Raw genomic sequence first — 18,012 nt, forward strand, 5'->3', positions numbered from 1 at the left:
CGCGCTGCTATTACTTTTTTTTTTGCCGTCGACCTGATCTTTTTTTTTTTTTTTGAGGTGAGGTATCTTTTATTTCGTTGTTACATCGCAAGGCTGACGATAAAAGCTGCATAGAAGCAGCTTGACAAGCCCGTCAGCCCCATTCAAACTTCAGCAGCAGACGGCAAATATGCATGCTGTACAGCTTCTAGTGTAATAAACACAAAACACACCAAAGTATCGCAATTCTATTGCGATAACAAAAATATGCAGAGTAAATATATATATATATATATATATATATATATATATATATATATATATATATATATATATATATATATATATATATATATATATATATATATATATATATATATATATATATATATATATATATATATATATGCATGCACGCTAACAACTAAACAAAGAAACGGTATTGTATTCGAAAAACATGAGAACGCTACATGAAAATCATATTTTTGCTGAGAAAAAAAAGACGAAACAAGAAAAAGAGAAACGACGAGGAACATCCTGAAACAAGCATACTGATCATACTTCATTGTATACGTCACCAAAGCACATGATTTGGCGGGAGAAATAAAATTTTAACCTGAATTGATTAATTTCTCAGTGAATACTGCATCATTTGCTGCCGCGCAAGCGCTGGGGACGCTATAAAACACGAAACCTTTCGGATAAAAGAAACTTGTATTTTGTCTTCAGCAGTTGCCGGTTTGTGACTGCACGTGCGGGGAGTGAAGGGTGTAAAGGAGGGAGGGGGCAGAGAGAGAGAGAACCACTTTATTTACGGCTGGGTCAGGGGAAGGAGGTGGCGGGGGCCCAGAGGGCCTCCGCGGCCTGTTGGGCCCAAGAGACGGGGGTGGTCTGGGTCTCCGGAGTCGAGCTCCGCAGGACCTTCTCCCAGTGGGGGGGGGGGGGGGGGGGGGGGGGGGGGACAGGGAGAAAAGGGGAGCGCGGGTAGTTACAGAGAAAGTGTAGTTCAGAGTCCCGGGCGCCGCAGAGTGGGCAGAATTGGGAGGGGAAGAGCGAAGTGTGTGAGTGAGAAAGGGAGGCTCTGCAGGGGAAGGAGTGCGCTTAGAGGAGGCGCCAGGTTCTGACCTCCTCTTGTGTGAGGTTGGGGTGCGGGGGGGATAGTGGCGGCAGAGTGTGCGGTAGTGTTGTGTGATCTCCCGGTACGAGATGAGAATGTCCCGGAAGCTGGAAGGCCGTGGTTGATCTCCAACAAAGAACCTGCTCGGGTAGTCATATCTCGAGCTTCTCTGTTGGCCGGCACCTATTTCCGTATGGGCGTGGGCCCACAACAATTTTGTGGGCAATTTTGGATATTCTGCCAGCTTGGAAATTTCTGATTGCGGATTGCGAATCTGACAAAATGGTGTGTGGACAGAGGTCTCGGGGTAGGGCGAGGGATACGGCCGCTTCCTCCGCCGCTGTGGCTGAACTCGTGAGAACAGCGAGGGAGTCCTGAGTTGTGCTATCCTCGAAGAGCCCTACTATGAAGAATGCAGCTCGGGAGATGCAGCTAGCAGCGTCTACGTAGATGGTATAAGGTGACGGGGGATGCAGGCGTTGCAGGTTCGCTGCGCGGGCAGTACGTCTTGCCGCATGTAATGTGGGGTGGTAGTTGCGAGGTAGTGGCTTAATTCTTATGAGTTGGAGAAATTGTTGGGGGATGGGGACGGAGGATGGGGGAGAATATGGGTTGAGATAGAGAGTCGAGCGAGTACGGAACGCCCACTGTGGGTGCGGGCAGTCGCTGGATTAGGAACGTGCTGTGGGTTTCGATGAGTTCAGACGAGGTGTTATTATGTGCAACAAGCATAGGGAGGCGGTCGGTAGGGGCATTCGGTGGACGGAAAAGAGCACCCCTATAGACTTTGCGGAGAAGGCAGTCCGATTTGGCTTTGTCGGTTACGGTGAGCCTGCGGTATGGGAGGGGGTACGTAAACCTGCTGATTACGAAGGAATTGAGCAGCCGAAGTCGCTCGGGCTCCGTCAGGCCGTGGTGCCGAGTTGTAATGCGTCTGAGGAGTCCTATGGTCTAAAGTGTGTGTGAGCGTAGTCGTTGGAAGGTGAGCGAATTTCCGCGCTTAGCTTGTATCGCGACGCCAAGTATGTGTATGGAGGGGTCGATAGGCACTTGGGTGTTGTCAATCCAGACGGCGATGCGGGGCGCAGTGGGTGGGTTTGGACGAGTGGGATGTAGGATGAGAAGTTCTGATTTGTGCGGTGACCATGATAGACCGATTGTGCGGGCGACTGTACTCGCAATTTCTGCTCCTAGCTGCAGCGTCTCTTCGATGTGAGCGTCACTGCCACTGGTCATCCAGGGGTGATGTCATCGGCGTATACAGAAGTGTGTAGGTTGGGGATGGTTAGTAGGGCGGTGGCCACGGGGATCATAGCAAGATTAACGAGAAGAAGGGATATAACCGAACCCTGAGGGGGTGCCGACTGGTGGTAAGGGGAAGAGGTTTGAGGTAAGGGGCCCTAGGCGAAGGGTAGCTGTGCGGTTACTGAGAAAGGAGGCGACATAGTAATAAGTGCGTGATCCCAGGTTAAGGGAATTGAGAAACCGTAGGATGGCTGCGTGAGAGACGTTATCGAATGCTTTGTGCAAGTCGAGGGCTAGGATAGCCGCACTGTCACTCTTGGATGGCAAAAGAAGTAGGTCATTGTGTAGTTGAAGGTGGGTGTCCTCAGTGGAGAGGCCTGGACGGAAGCCGGTGAGTATGTGTGGGAGAAGGTCATGATATTCCAGGTAGGTTGTGAGGCGGCTAGGGATAATGTGTTCAAGGAGTTTTCCTAGACATGAGGTCAGGGATATCGGTCGGAGGTGCTCGATTTTGGCGGGTTTATTGGGCTTGGGTACGAGGGAGATGTCGGCATGGCGCCAGGAAGTGGGGAGGGTGCCAGATCGCCAGTGGTGGTGGAACACGTTCAAGATGGTGTCGAGGGTGCATCCGTCTAGGTTACGCATGAGTTTATTACTTATGTTATCTGCACCGGGGGCTGTTTGACGCCGAAGTTCTGTGATGGCATGTTCGATCTCTGCGATGGTGCTGTCGGCGTCGAGGGGGGTGTTAGGCAAGCCCGCGTATGTACCCGTAGGACTAGAGGTGGTAGTGAGGGGGATGTATTAAGACCGGAGTTCGGAGAGCAGCTGGGCTGTGGTACCAGGGTATGTGTGGATAAGGGAATGAATGCGGGATGATGTGTGTGCTTTGGCAGGGGTGGGGTCGAGTAAATGTCTTAGTAGCGCCCACGTGCGTTTCATGGAGAGCCCACCACGCATATCGTCGCAAATTTGGTACCAGTGAACTCGGGTGAGCGCTGCTGTGTGTTCTTGAATTTGCGTTTGGAGATGTGCACGCGAAGCTATAGGTTTCATGCCCTCACTGGTGACTTGTTCGTTGGGATAGCGGGAGACTTACACGTGGGCGTCAAACAGCCGAATGCGGCCTGTCTGGTGCTTCACTGGTGAGTGGATTGGGTTGTGTGTTACACCATAAGTTGCTACGACGTGGGAGGGAAATAGACGGCCTCATGTTTGTTCGCTAGACTAAAGCTCAAGTCCTTCCAAGTTTCATTCAGCTAAATGGCTGGAAGTATGCTCAATCGCAAATTACAAACAAACGTGGTTCGTTTATATCGTGCACTCTGTCGACTGCGTCCAGCTTCGCAGGTCATACGTCTTCACAGATTGGATGGGCACTATTTTTATTCGTGTTACTATACCTTACTATTTCCGCGTATGCCCCTCTCTATGCCCCTTCCCTTGGAAAGGATGAGCGATTACACGCTTTTACTGCGCAACCGCACGAGGCGCTGGCTTGAGCCTTGACCTTGTCCGACCTTGAAAATCAAATTTACTCTTCTAGAAAGGACACATTTCTCGGTTTGAACTGGAGCGATAATATATGTTAAGTGTAAGCAATAACAAATGCATGTCCATGTATACATGAGTATGTACACCCAAGAGCAGATGTTTACGGACCACGAAAGCAGCAATTTTGAGGTATTTCTCTGCCGCACGGCAGGCCGGAATACTCTGTGCGGTAGTTTTCATTAGTTAATTACTTATAAAACAGCTCGCATGCATTCGAGTTTGTCGGGCTGCTATAGGACGAGAAACAACCTAGAATTTCCATTTCTCTGGTCCGTAAACTTTTGATCGTGGCTGTACATACATTGTTTATTGCATGCGTACTATCGCGCGTACGCAGTTGCCCTAGGGATGGTGGCACCAAAGTACAGCGAGGTGGACTTCGCTTCCACTAATAAGATTTGTGAAGATGGTTCCCAGTTTCTTTCCATGTTAAAGCCAAGAGCAGGCTGCTTGGTTGAAACCTTCAGATCATCGATTGTGGAAACAGCGGTGAAGCATTCAGGGCGCAAGCACCGGTTAGTTCTAGAGACGTCTGCGGTTGAAAAAAAAAAAATCATTTGGAAAAAAACAGGTTTCTTTGTTTTGTTTTGTTTTCAACCAGGACAACATTGAAAAAATCAATCATCGCTTCTACGGACAAATTCATTGTGATGCGACCAATCTTCAGTGAGGGAAACGCTTTCTGAAATCAATGTCTTGACGTTTATGCGCCCAGCGCCTATCACGCACCCTGTACCCACCCCAGTCCCCGTCTAACTCATGAGGCTGCGTGTCTCAATCGCCAGGCTCACGCTTCTCCCCTCCCCTCCCGTCATGTCATTCACCCCATCTATCAGCGTCCTGCCCGTCCTTCCTGTTCCACCTGTTGTTCCTACCCATCCATACCTCATTCTTATTGAGTACACACCCCATCATCTCTTGCCCCATCCCTCGCCTCCATCACTTCCTCGGAGCTGTGGCTGTCTACAGTGAACGTCCTGGCTGCCCAGGAAGTTCTCTGTGAACATCTGCACCAGCTCCGCACGAACATTCTCTAGCACTACTTGGACCCGGTGAATTGAAGACTAAAATCAGGACCTGGACGTAGGTCCTGCGGACAATAAAGGTTGTTCTATCTCGCACGCGCGTTCTGCGCCGAATTGAGATTCGTACTGGATACCTCAAGTCATTAAGATATGACGGCCAGCCGAGCTCTTTGTGAACCTCTCTAGCTGGGCAACTCTTTGCGCCTCTATCAGTTCCTCCAAGGTATTATCAATTACTAACGCATCAAACCTTCGGTGGGCGTGGTAACTGGTATCCCGAGAGCTTGTTTATATGCTTTCCTGATTATAGTATTATTTTGATCTTTTCACCGGTACTGACCTATACGGGGCAGAAACTTGGAGGCTCGCTAAGAGGGTTCAACTTAAATTCAGAACGACTCAGCGGGCAATGGAGCGGAATATGATAGGTGTAACATTAAGGGACAAGAAGAGGGCGGAGTGGGTCAGGGAGGGAACAAACGCGTGTCAAGGACATATTAGTAGAAATTAGGAAGAAGAATCGGACGTGGGCAGGGCATGTAATTCGAAGGCAAGATAACCGTTGGTCATTGAGGGTAACAGAGTGGATCCCTAGAGAAGGCAAGCGTTGCAGGGGGCGGCAGAAAGTTAGATGGGCAGATGAGATCAAGAAGTTTGCGGGGATAAATTGGTCGCCGTTTGCACAGAACCGGGGTAATTGGAGAATAATGGGAGAGGCATTTGCCCTGCAGTGGGCGTAGATAGGCTGGTGATGATGATTATGGTCTTTTCGTCCACCCTTAGGCTCAAAAAAGGTGTTACGTACGTTACGTACGGGAATGCGTCCCCGAACCGGGCTCCATCGCCTCCGTCATGTGAGGTAGCGTGGTAAAGAGCGGCCAGTAAAAGTTGCTGCCTTTGTCATGACGACAAGAAGCCGAAGGCAAACTTAACTGGTTTACTGCATTGCGAGAGGTGAGCCGAAGCAATAGGCACCGGCCACTGCCCAGAGGGTGACACAGAGCCAGCAACACTCAGTGCCGCCTTCGGTTGGTACGTACAACACTGGGTCGGTCACCGCACGCCAGCACGTTCGTGACTGAGGCGCGCTCCGTTTCTGCCGCAGCAGGTGAATCAATCATATTAATAGCCCCTTGTGTTTAAAATCAACTGCGATATTCTACATTAATCCTGTCATACAGTGCAGGAGAACGAAGACGGATTTACTCGATTGAACGCGCGTATGGAATGGAAGGTCGAAACCCATCATCGTGACGCCCACAAGAGAAACGCATGCGCGGGATAGCTCACGCGTCTTCTGACTGCCCCGCACAACCTCCTCATGATCTGCGTGTATTGGTTCAAAAGAAAAAATTACGCCCATCTTCCCGCGATGGAACCCTGATGTAATGCGACGCATCGGGGGGTTCAATTGGTCGTAACGTTGCCTTGAGCGTTTGCGCTGACGCTAGTATTGGATTGTGTCAGCCCACTCGCTGAAGGGACCATCGCTTCCATCACGTCTTCATCGGAAGAATCAAGTCAAGCACGGAGTCGGAGGGACTCCGCCGCCGGAGGGACATGCCTCAGAGCAAGAGATGCGTCGCATCTAAAAATACTTTATTGATTTAGAGTCTCATAATACGGTATCAGTCGTTGCGCAATAAGCCGATCTATGTAGTACACTTGTCGAAATACGTTGTTGACTGCACAGCTATGGAACATGGGCGTTACATAGTGGTGTGATCTGATTATGGTACTTGGCATATGCAACAGTACGAAAGTCACATTTGTTTGTGTGTACCGGAAGCGGTGACGTTAATGACTGGAACGCACCATCGAATACGACGTCAACAGATGAAAATCCAATGCTTATTCTGAATCCATGAACTTCGATTACAACAACCAAAAATTATAAGAGTGCGTCGTACCCGGTACAACGTGCCATCTGCTTTTGATGTCGCTTTGTTCGCTTCTCTTTGTTCACCTTCTCCAGCCTTACGAATAGAGGAAAATACCTGTGTGTCTATGTTGGCTAGTCCACAAATAAACTTCACGGTTTTCTAGGTGCTACCCAACGCGCCAGCTGTACAAAAACACGCCGCAACAAAAAGGAAGTTTTTGTTAGAGAAAGCTATCAAAGAACTTTCATTCGGATGAGAAAGCCGGAGAGCGAGGGGGAGCGGGGTGTGAGCATGGCACCCAATAAGGATTTTGGAATTATTTTAGAATATTCGTATTTGGCGACATTTTTCACTCTACACAACGGCTCTGGCTCGACAACTCTGCTAGAAAGTAATTGTGTCGCTTTTATTACCTCCCAGCTAATTCGCAGCAAAAGCTTTTCCAACTTTTATTGAAGCCGATGTTATCTGTATTTTTCTTAGCCGTTCAATGGATTAGGCGTAGGTCTTGCATAGTTTTTTTTTTTTTTTGCAGGAAAAACCAATGGTAATAAGGATATCCAATAGCTGAAGAAGCATTTAGGAACATCAACGCCTAGAGAGTCCACACCACGTGTGGTTGTCTGTAATAAATACGGCGATAGCCACGGGAAACAATAGATAAACCATAAAGTGGAACCCCCGGGTAAAACTACGTTGTGATAACTGCGTTTGAGCGTGCCCGTTGCCAACAAATATTCTGCGCACTTACGCGTATTTATAGCCTGCTACCCAACCTTATAACCACCTGCTCGTATTTCACAGCAGCACGTAATCCGCTCACTCACTCTGTTTTTAAAATGCAGTAACCAATGCAGTAACTATGGCTTGGTACCTGCTAAAAGAGAAGCGTCTGCGAGGAAATGCAAAGCCTTGAAAGCAACCTTCACAGTGTCCTTGCCTACAGCTCGGCAGGAGGGCAATATTATTTCATCTGCGCCGTTTTAATTGGACGCTTCCACCATCTACGTACAACATTTCTTTCTGCCATTGTTGCAGTATTTTCTAGGTATGCGTACAATATGCTAGACGTCTTTCCGAAGACGCATTCGAGGGTGATTAAGGCGGTTGGCGCGGCCCGGCCGAAACAGAGTTGTGCTCGTCGGCCGCGGCTGGCGCTGCGTTCGCCCGACAAACAAGTGCCTGGATCATCATCATCATCATCATCATATCTACGCCCACTGCAGGTCAAAGGCCTCTCCCATTAATCTCCAATTATCCCGGAGCCTAAACAGGAACAATAGCCTTCCGGGCGAGGTTACAGTGGGACTCGAGCCGAGTGACAGCATGGGTTCGCTACTTCCAAACGAATTCGAACTATCCGCCGAGAGGGCGGGTTTTATACACAATAACCGTAATGGCCGCGCAGCTAGCTGTACCACTGCTTCTGTGCAGACGGCCTGAAAATAATACAGACACACACAAGACTCCCTCCGAGTTCGTGAGGGGCCAGTAGTAGCGGCGCTCGTTGAGTCTGATAGAGGGGGAAGGAGATCTCGGCTGCGGCGTCCATAGAGTTTCATACAAATAACTTTTGTAAGAAACTCTATGGCGGCGTCCTCTTCTCCGGGATAAGTATCTACATGAAGATCCGTTGGCAGCCGCCGAGTTCGAAACACCGACAGCGAGGCGCCCACGTCCGGCCGTTCACCGGCAAGCAGTAATCTGTCCGAGCAGACTTTCTTTCACAGCACCGGAGCACTCCACAACTTGCAGCACGCGCGAAAAGGGTAGCCGCGCGCTGTACGCTATGTACGCTAACAGTACGCTATGCGACTCAGGGCAAGCGCTTGTACTAGCGTGATCACACTTCCCTCCTTCATTCCGTGATGTCGGTTTGCTATTCTGAAAATCAGCCTGGCGGTTTGATGGACGCTTTTTTCTAAAGCTTCGTCGGTTTCAATATTTTGCCCGTTGGCCTGAATTCTCAACCCGAAGATCCTGATACTCGTCACAACTGGAACGAGATTACCATCAGCAAAAAGCTCAATTTCAGGGACTTACAGGGCACGGTTACGTCCTCTCATTGTGGGTTTGTTAAGTAGCAACTCCAATTTCTGCGGAGAGCCCGCTAGACCTCTCGGCTTCACGTATTTTTTTATTGCACCGATCGCTGCCTGGGGAGTGTTCTAAGTTCGATCATGATTACCTCCGGTGACCCAGAGGGTGATGTCATCAGCGTGGAAGCTGTGGTTCAAGCCTTCTATCCGATCTAGTATTTCAGAAAGGCCAGTCATGGCTGCATTAAAAGGCAAGGACGACAGGACGGATCCTTGCGGTGTTCCCCGGCTACACAATGCTATGTCCTCTTATCTGACCCCTCCGATAGTTACTTGAGCTTTCCGGTCGGAGGGAAAGTTGGTTATGTATTCGTAGGTTCTACGACCCACTCCCAGTTTTTGTAAGTTTTCTAGGATGGCCTCGTGAGCGATGTTATCGAAGGCCTTTGTTAAGTCCAATCCCAAAATTTTTGTTTTCGTGTCTAGGGACGAAAACGGCTTTTGGCGGCACGCTCTGCTACATATTTTTGGGCCTGATAAGGTGTCGGCAACCCACGCCAGACAATTTCGGGCCCTTTTCCCCCTCCTCCCCCCTCCCTAAAAACCCCATCGCATCGCATTGCGGTTCGTTGAATTAGCTCTGGAAAGAGCAGCACGTCTTCCAAGAAAACCAGTAGGAAACGCGATGTTATCTCTGGCTCAGGGAAGGAACGCTTAAGCCGCGAACACCAGACACGGGCAACAAACAGCATTCAGCAGCGCCAAGGCGCACTGGGACGGAGCGGTTTGTTGAGTATTTTAAAGGAGCACTGACACCAATTTTCCGCGTTAGTATTATTGCACAGTTCGCTTCCTTCACTAAACAGAATACCCTGGCTGAAATATGACCGGCCTGCGACGCGAAGAACATAGTTCAATTGGATCTCATTTATCGCGCCGACGGAGCAGCGCGCGGAGCGGCACTCAGCAAATGGACATCAGCGTGACATCACTCCAGGAGAGGAAAATGAAGTGACGCGACAGCGCTCGTCAAAAACTCGTGACGTCACTTCACGCGCGCTGCCCCACGAGCGGCGAGCGGGCGCAACACCCTCTCAAGCGGGCGCCGGTGACGTCCGCACAAAGCGGTGAGGTCAGCCAGGGAGTCTGTCATATGCGCCATTCGGGGTGAAAGCGTGGGAATTTGAAACAAACGATTTTCAGGCCGTTCAATGTAAATAACTATCGCGCGCTGAATTATTTGAAGTGCTGTTTCAGGTTCGCCAGACCATTAAGCATCGATAAAAGCAATAAATGTGTAACATAAAATTTTCGTGTCAGTGCTCCTTTAGGAGTGTAAAAAATGCGCGCGCACAGTTAACCACCGCACAGTTGGTTACCCAACGAAGCTGTTATGTGCGGTCAGTGTTTTATGCATGGCGCACGGCCAACCCATTTCGAAGTATAACGTGCGGCCGGTGTTTGCTATTGCCACATTAGAGAGTTTTAGCAGTCCGTCTGTTCCGTCGCGTGTACGTAGTTACCGTGTCGACCGGGACCCGTCTGGGCACTCGTGCATTCGTCGCGGTAGGTGGATTAGTTCCGCGGGCCGGCCTTCGCCATGGCCGCGCATTCGTCACGGTGAGGTGCGCCTCCTCGCCCTTCCGCGCGCGCAGGCGCATTCGGGCCCCGGTAAACACGGTAACTACGCACGCGACGGAACAGACGGACTGCTAAAACTCTCTATTGACGCTGCTCCGTTTGCACCTCCGGCCGCCCCTGCCCGCCGTTGTCGTTTGAACTGTTCTTCCCGCAGTAGCTCGCTGCGAGCGTGCTCTAATGCGAGAAAGACTTTATTCATATCTCTCCCATGCGGCGTTCCCACTCAAAGGAACACTACAACAGTTTTCCAATCTTTTCTAGAAATCTTAAACTAGCACTGACACGAAATTTCAAAGTTCAGATAACTATGTACAAAATTTCCTTGTATATGGTGATACCCCCTCTGAAGTTTAAACCATAACCGGTCGGTAGAACATGTTTTAAATAAATTTAAATTTTTGCGCGCACGAGAAGGCTCATCCGTGCAAACGAGCAAGCTCATGACGTCACCTGCGCTTCGACCCTAACGGGCGACGTCAGGGCTCCCGTCTCGTATCGAGGCGGTCGCGGTGCTTCTGGCGCACGCTTTTCCGCCTTGTGCATCACGTCCCACTTTTTGGCACTGACGTCACGTGCGACTACAGCAGGTCGGGCCGGTCGGGCACGAGCGCGCGCGCGCACAGGCCGGCATCGATTGTGGTGCGACGAGAACAGTGACGTCAAATGCGTCTTCACATCATGGCGACTGCCTTGGTGTTCGCTTCACCGAAACTGACGCGAATAAACGGAGCTGTAAGTAATTACTTATGCTCCGCTCGACAACCTAATGTGCCATTATGTGATTAAAGGGCTAGTAGGCACCTATAGCCGCGAAAAAAAAAATCGTGTCAGTACTCCTTCAAGAGCTTTCAGGCTGTAGCCAACACATCCCGTGCTTAAAATAGGGGGTCGCGAAGTACCACAGCCAAAAATTACTGCCGTATACCCATCAGATAACTTAGAAACTTGCCCCCCAATTTTTTTTCTCTCTTCTTCTCGGTATTGGCGTTCTCCGAGCGTTTGAATTACGTCATCAGAGCCATGTAGCGGCTTTCTTTCAGTTGCGGATTCGGTAGTGACTTAAAAAAAATTGCCACAAAAGCAAAGCGCAAACAGAAGGCGGATCTGAAGCGACGAACAAAGCCCGCGGTGCCGCTCCGTGCTGGCGACAACTAAAGCTTTCGCAGTTCTTTCAGACCCGAAGGAAAGAGAGAAAGCGTTTATCGGAAGTGTTGCAGAGTCCCTTTAACAGTGTTGGTAGATGCGAGAGTGTAGCTATGTCATCTATAAACAAAGCCAATCATCCTCCCCTTACTTCTAACCCCTCTTCAACCTGTCTTTTCTTTTTCTTTTTTTTTTTTTGCGCATGGGGGGTTTTGCAGGAGAAGCTCAATTGCTGCGTACACAAAAACGCCGGATTTTCCTGTCACCTATAGTCGTCACAAACTTCGCTTTAATTTTTTTACACCACAGCTGTATACCTCTACCCGCAACGGTTTCATCGCCGTTGGTAAAAACGATCTCCGTGGGCAAAAATGCCAAGGCGCCAAGGCCTAAGACGCCGAGCGCATGCGTCAGGCTAATCAGGCACACAGCATAGAGCTCAGAATTCATTTAAGTGAACCACAAAACAAGCATCAAAACTACATCATGGATGGCAAGGCGCCTGGGAACAATGGGACCCCCCTCCCCATGTGTTCCTGGTAAAAATTGTTTGCAGATTATCGGTGAAGGCTAGGCAGGATTAGCGTCACTAAATAGAGCAGATTTTAGATGCGACTGCATCTCATTCACTCGCCTTGTCCCTGCATCCGGCGTCGTCGTCCGCCCCTCCCTCATTCTCCTCGCCGCGCGAGCTGCGCTCTCCGCCGCTCACTCCCTCTCCTCTCCGATGCCCCTCTCTCGCGAGGGGCATTGGATTGGATTCGAATGGATTGACCTGGCTTGGATTTGGATTGGATTAAAGTGGATTGTGTTGCGTCATAGCCGCGGCAGACGCACTGGCGCCGGCGCGTCCCCTCACCGTTATGCGCGCTATAAAACGCGGTGCCTGTGCCGCTCCGGTCCATCGTTCCAGCGCCGTTCCTCCGCTGTCCAACGCTGCAACGTGAACCCCTTATGCGTCGCATCTACACAGGGGTTCCCGCGAGGAGAGGTGGGAGTTTTTTTGCCCAAGTCACCGATCGCATGCGTCAAGCTAGACATCACCCAACATTTCCCGCCAGAGAAGCCGAGCGTAGTGTCAGTAGATAAGGTATTAGAGTACCGCCAATGAGGCACGCAAGCATGGAGGCACACAAGTCAGCAACGGCGGCCGTTTGCCGGCCGTTCATCAGTGTTGCGAAATTACCTCGTCTACGGCCTCGCCGTTAATTTCGACCGGGTCGTTTATTAACAACACCACCGAAGATTTGGCGAAACGGCATCGTTGGATACACTTCTGCTGCTGAAATGCTGTTACATGCGTTATCTTTGATTCGCATCAGAACGACGTCAGTCGCGCGCAGCCGCAGAGCAGGAACAATAGGAGAAAAGAGCGCCGATACTCTGTACCCAATTATGACACTAGCCGAGCGCAAGCGAGTTCAGCCCGCCGAGATGACGAGCTCCTCCATCACCATTTGTAGTGGTTTACATGGTTTACAACAGCTCTGCTGGACATCCACTTTCGCAGGGCGGGATACCTATAACAGGAGAATAATTGACCCTCCGCCCGCAGCTCGTGCAGCCGGCATTAATCGATCGCTTCAATTCATTGTATTAGCCACCGTTCGCAGAGAAGCAGAAAATAGTCTTCGAATTCATAAGCCCCGAGTACGACCAGTAATTCAAATCGTATTTATCAGGGCGGTGCACCCCAAGGCTTCGGTTGCATTTTTACTTTACATATATATTTCGCGGTCCCAGCACGTGTGCGCGCGAACCGAATTCCAACGAGCCCCGTATCCGGCGGCGCTGGCTGAAGCTGGCCTCTGACCTCTACTCCGGCGTATCTCTGACAGAGCACAGCTGAAAGATAAGTATTATCGCAACGCCAACAAGTACGCACGCATTCACGCACGTAAATCGCCTCCGCGGATCGCTACCAGTACTTTTCCGCCTACGTGCACCCGAAATGGAAAAACCTCGTGGGAATAAAACAGCCCCGAACGAACGAGCTGGTGTTATGGGAATAGCGTTCTACAGCTTTTGTGTGCTTTCGTTCACTGCGAATATACGTCAACACATGCCCTAGGCGCGGGCACGCTCAGGCGGAGAAGCTGGGCTACCTATCGGAGGTGAAACCAAAACCGCAACCTGTAGCGCCAATTAGCATTTAGCTATCGCCACCTGTCGACGATGCGCCGAACTAACACCAATATTGCCTTCACCAGTGGGCGGGCGTAACGCACGGGCTGAACCGTTTTATGGGTCTACCGGTGCAGTCACCTGATAGCGAAGACACTCGGTCACTGCTCCGCGTCACCAAATATCTGTGAGTAGTGAGGCAGTGCCTTTTGTTGTGTGTCACTAAATTACGGAATTAGTGAGAGATGAAACTTCCTCGTGTGACCTGCTTGTCGGACGAGCTCGGGTTCAGCAGCTGTCGAACCACGTTTCTCGTTGTTTGAGGAATCCTCCCTCGCAAATTAGCGTAGCCTGGCGGGTGTTCGTTGGGAGGCAGCGACGTTCACGTGATTTCACTTCGTCGTGATTGAATGATGGAGCAGGCGCGGTGATCGGCGTCTACCGCTTTTCGCGGATGTATCGCACAGCTGTTTAGTTGGCAACGTTGTTGACGTCCTGACTTTTGTTTACAAAACCTCTGCTTTCGCGCTGGCTGTCGCGCACAGGTGTGTGCGTGCAGCAAGTTGCTTCGTGAACCGCGTCTTGCCCGCTTTCCTGGAACAGGGCTGGCACAATGAATGAAGGAATGCGTGGGCAGGTGTCACGCTTTGTGGCAATTAGGTAGGATCCTTCGCGGTAAAATTGGATGGGGTGTGTTCTTTCATTCTTGTACAATCCTTTTGGCATTCAAAATGAAAAAAAAAAAACATCTAGTTTCTGAAACAAATGATTTTTCAAGTAGTTTCCAGCCGGCATTAACATCCGAGTGCGTGCGTTTCGGGACTGCTTTATCGCTTTGTCGCAATTTCCGGAATGTGTCATTTAAGTTGGATTATCGTTTGACGTCGTCGGACCTTTGCAACGCAGCCGGTAGCGTTATTCGGGCCGCATACACGACGTTAAACGGCACAAGACCGCTTGGTGACGCACAATAACCGAGAACCCCCACATCGATTATTTTCAGATCCCGCAGTGTGCGCGAATTAAGCTCCAGATTCAATTTCAAATTTCACTCGGGCCCACACTCACTCCACCAGTACTTCGACGACAAAGCCTTTTTTTTTTTTTTTTGTTAGAGAAAGGTTTAGGCAGACTAGAAGGCTGAACAATTTTTTTTTTAACTAAAAGATTGGGCCTTTCATAGCCGTTCTAGACTAGCTTTTATTCAACAACAAATGATGCTTCATTTCTTAGAAATAATAAGTAATAACCCGGCCCCATCACTAAGGCTACTGAACGCAAGATGGTGATTCTGATTCACCACTATGATGGCAATTTTTCTGGTGGATGCGACAAACACCACTGCCCCTGTGTGGCGATTTTGGTGCACGTTTATAGTCCTGAAGTTATCCCAATTTATCCTTGGCCCTACGCTTCACGACCCCGGAATTGGCACTTTTGTAATAAAGAATTTGTTTCTATTTCTTTTGCATTCTGTTGCTGAAGGAGAAATTCACGGTTCTTAATGGGCGAACTAAAGGCTGAATGACTACTTGTTTTAACTGAAACGTGACACCCGTCTTTCCGCTTTGTTCGTGAGAAAAAAACAGTTCTTTGTTGGTTTAGAAGGGAATAATGAAAGATGGCACTGCCCTCTATTGTTTCCCGTGCATGTTTCGAAGCATACCTGCCTTAATGTTTGCATCCGAAAACCTCTTAGTCAACCTTCACCAGCCCCGTGTGACAATTCAGAATTCCGGATGTCTCAAATTTAGTAGCAGTTTTCACTCTTTTGGCATTCTCTGCGTTAGTAAGCAAGTGTTGTTGCTGCAAGGGGTATATTCGAATTCACAGCATAGTAATCTGTCGATAGACGCTAATAATTAATTTCAACACTTTACTATTTAATGGGCCATGCCATGATGCCGTCTAATAGCATCTTCGATAAACCACACCGATGCACACCAGAGCGCACCAGTGCGCCTTTTCATCCTCGATAAACCACACCGGTGTGCACCATCTGTCTTGGATAAACCAGGGCGCACTGTCACGTGGCAGTTTTTGGTTGCTTCTTCGTGCTCCGAGAGAGTCAACGGAGGGGTGCAATCCTGAGATGCATCGTGAACAGTGCCGGCGAAGCAGTTTCCTCTGCCGTCTTCTGCAGCTACAGCACGTTGATGCACTCGTGTAGAGGCGAAAACAGCTGTATTTCATTATTTATGCGGACGGGTTGCTTGCGTATTCACCAGACAGTGATGCAACAGTCTCAGAGCAGGCACCAAGGCCAGAGAAGGCTTATGAACACGCAAAGAGTCTGTGCCATGTAGGAATTTCGCTTACGGCAACAAAGTCTGCATGTGCCAGCCAGTAGGAGTAAATATTGGAGCTTTGCATTCGCTTTGTTCGAATGAGGTATCACGCACAGTCGCTTGAGTGCCTACACCATGAAGGGCCTACATATTTTGCCATAGCACGAAGGACAGGCCGTGACTGTAGGCACTCGCGATGTTGTGGTTCTCAGCAGACGAGATGGAGCTTGTAGGTGCCTGTTTAGTAGGAGTGCGTTGTGGCACATGGGTGAAGGGTATAGGTTGTGTATAGGTGGCTTTCCATAAATATCAGTTTGTAGCAGCGCTGTGCTGTAGTAAGCTGCTTTATTCAAACTTGTCAGCGCTTTCACAAGTTGCTCGCATAGCCCACGAGATGGCGCTAGTGTAGAACCACTCCGTTCTACACTAGCTACACAAAATATGTTTTGAGAGGAGGTTGAGAGCAATAGACCAACGTAGGAGGACAGCTGAAGTTTTCAGGTACCTATACATGAAAGGTGTGGACATGCAGTGGTTAAGGAAAATTGGAGGGCTAACGATGAAATACGGAAACAACAGTGGAGGATACAAGGCAGCCAAGGTAACCAAAAAAGAGTTGAGGCAGATAGAAATGAATAAATGGAGAGAAAGAATGGAAGCTAAAACTTTGTTAGAGACGTACAGGGCAGAGAAATTGAATATCACAGAGGAAACATTCTACGATAATTCTAAAAACAGTGCTTTGCTTTTTGAGGCTAGAGCAGGCGGCTTGTGAATGAAGAGCTTTGTGGGGAAGTATTCACAAAATGTTGGGGTATGCGTGGTCTCCGGAAAAGGAACAGAAACTATGCGGCACACAGTGTTAAGATGCGAGGGTATCCATACAAATCTACATGAGGGAAATATTTGGCTTCCAGAAGCCCTAGGATTGAAGGGTAGCACAGAAAAAGTTAACTTCAAGGCTTTCGAGGTGACGAAAACAAGGTTGTGCGTCGCCTGCGTAGGCATACACAACAGTCATGTTGCAAACTCTGCAAAAAAAAAAAAAAAAAAAGGAGAACACTCCTTTCCACATCAGGGCTTTTACAACAAAAACTGGTGTTGAGATTGTACAATTCCACCTTGTAAAGGGCATGGTGTGGGTTTGAAATGCAGGTGCCTGCTTACTACTGGCATAGCAAGAAATATTTTTTACCCGCCGCGGTGGTTCAGTGGCTAAGGCATTGCGCTGCTGAGCACGAAGTCGCGGGTTCGATTCCCAGCCGTGGCGGCCGCTTTTATTATGGAGGCGAAAAGCAAGAACGCCCTTGTGTATGAGGTTTCGGCGCACGTTAAAGATCCCCAGGTGGTCAAAATTAATTTTGGAGCCATCCACTACGGCGCGCCTCATCGCCTGCGTTGCGTCGGCGCGTTAAACCCCACAATCAATAAAGAAATATTTTTTGGGAAGGGGGGGGTGGGGTTACACCTTGCTGATAAAACAAAAAAGAGAGAGAGCCTGAGCCACTACAATATCTTGGTCATTTTTCTGCTTTAATAAAACCGAGGGGTTAGTGATTTCCTTCGTCGTAATATCTACACAAAAATACGAAGGCATACAGGACTCTTGAGGGCTTCATAATATTCATTTTCTCTCTCTCTCTCTCTGTCACACAGAAAGAAACACTGTTACAAGAAAGAACGCAAATGTACCAGAACATTCCTGAACGATTACTGAAACGCAGAAATAAGGGCCACTGTTTGAAATTTCAGCCCGGAACTGTTGGGTGAGAAAAAAGCGCGCTGTTAAAATATGGTCGTGGCAATATGTGAAGCTTCTGCGAGTGCCTTTACAAGCTGAAAATTACGTGAAGTAGTCCGTTTACCTCCAGTTGCTATTGCACAAGTGAAAAGAAAGGAGTGTCTCCGCACACATTCAAGCTCCTCATTCAGCCGGAGCCGCCACTGGTGGACAGAAAGATGCGAAAGGACAGT

The 18,012-nt window shown here is 49.3% G+C and overlaps 1 protein-coding gene across 3 annotated transcripts in view; it reads left to right on the plus strand.

Moving 5' to 3' along the window:
• Positions 1 to 18,012, plus strand: part of LOC144147023 (cationic amino acid transporter 3-like) — a 112,934-nt gene that overhangs the window by 10,260 nt on the left and 84,662 nt on the right. Inside the window, exon 1 of one of the 3 annotated variants that reach the window (XM_077679046.1) lies at positions 13,808 to 13,937. The exons of the other annotated variants lie outside the window; for them this stretch is intronic. The gene's annotated coding sequence lies outside the window, so the exon portion shown is untranslated. Of the gene's footprint in view, positions 1 to 13,807; positions 13,938 to 18,012 lie in introns of those variants that run through there. 3 annotated transcript variants of the gene reach the window in all.

This window comes from Haemaphysalis longicornis, unplaced genomic scaffold (assembly GCF_048455015.1).
Source record: "Haemaphysalis longicornis isolate Haplotype H1 unplaced genomic scaffold, Haemaphysalis longicornis Haplotype H1 scaffold_7, whole genome shotgun sequence".
Classification (NCBI taxonomy): Eukaryota; Metazoa; Arthropoda; class Arachnida; order Ixodida; family Ixodidae; genus Haemaphysalis; species Haemaphysalis longicornis.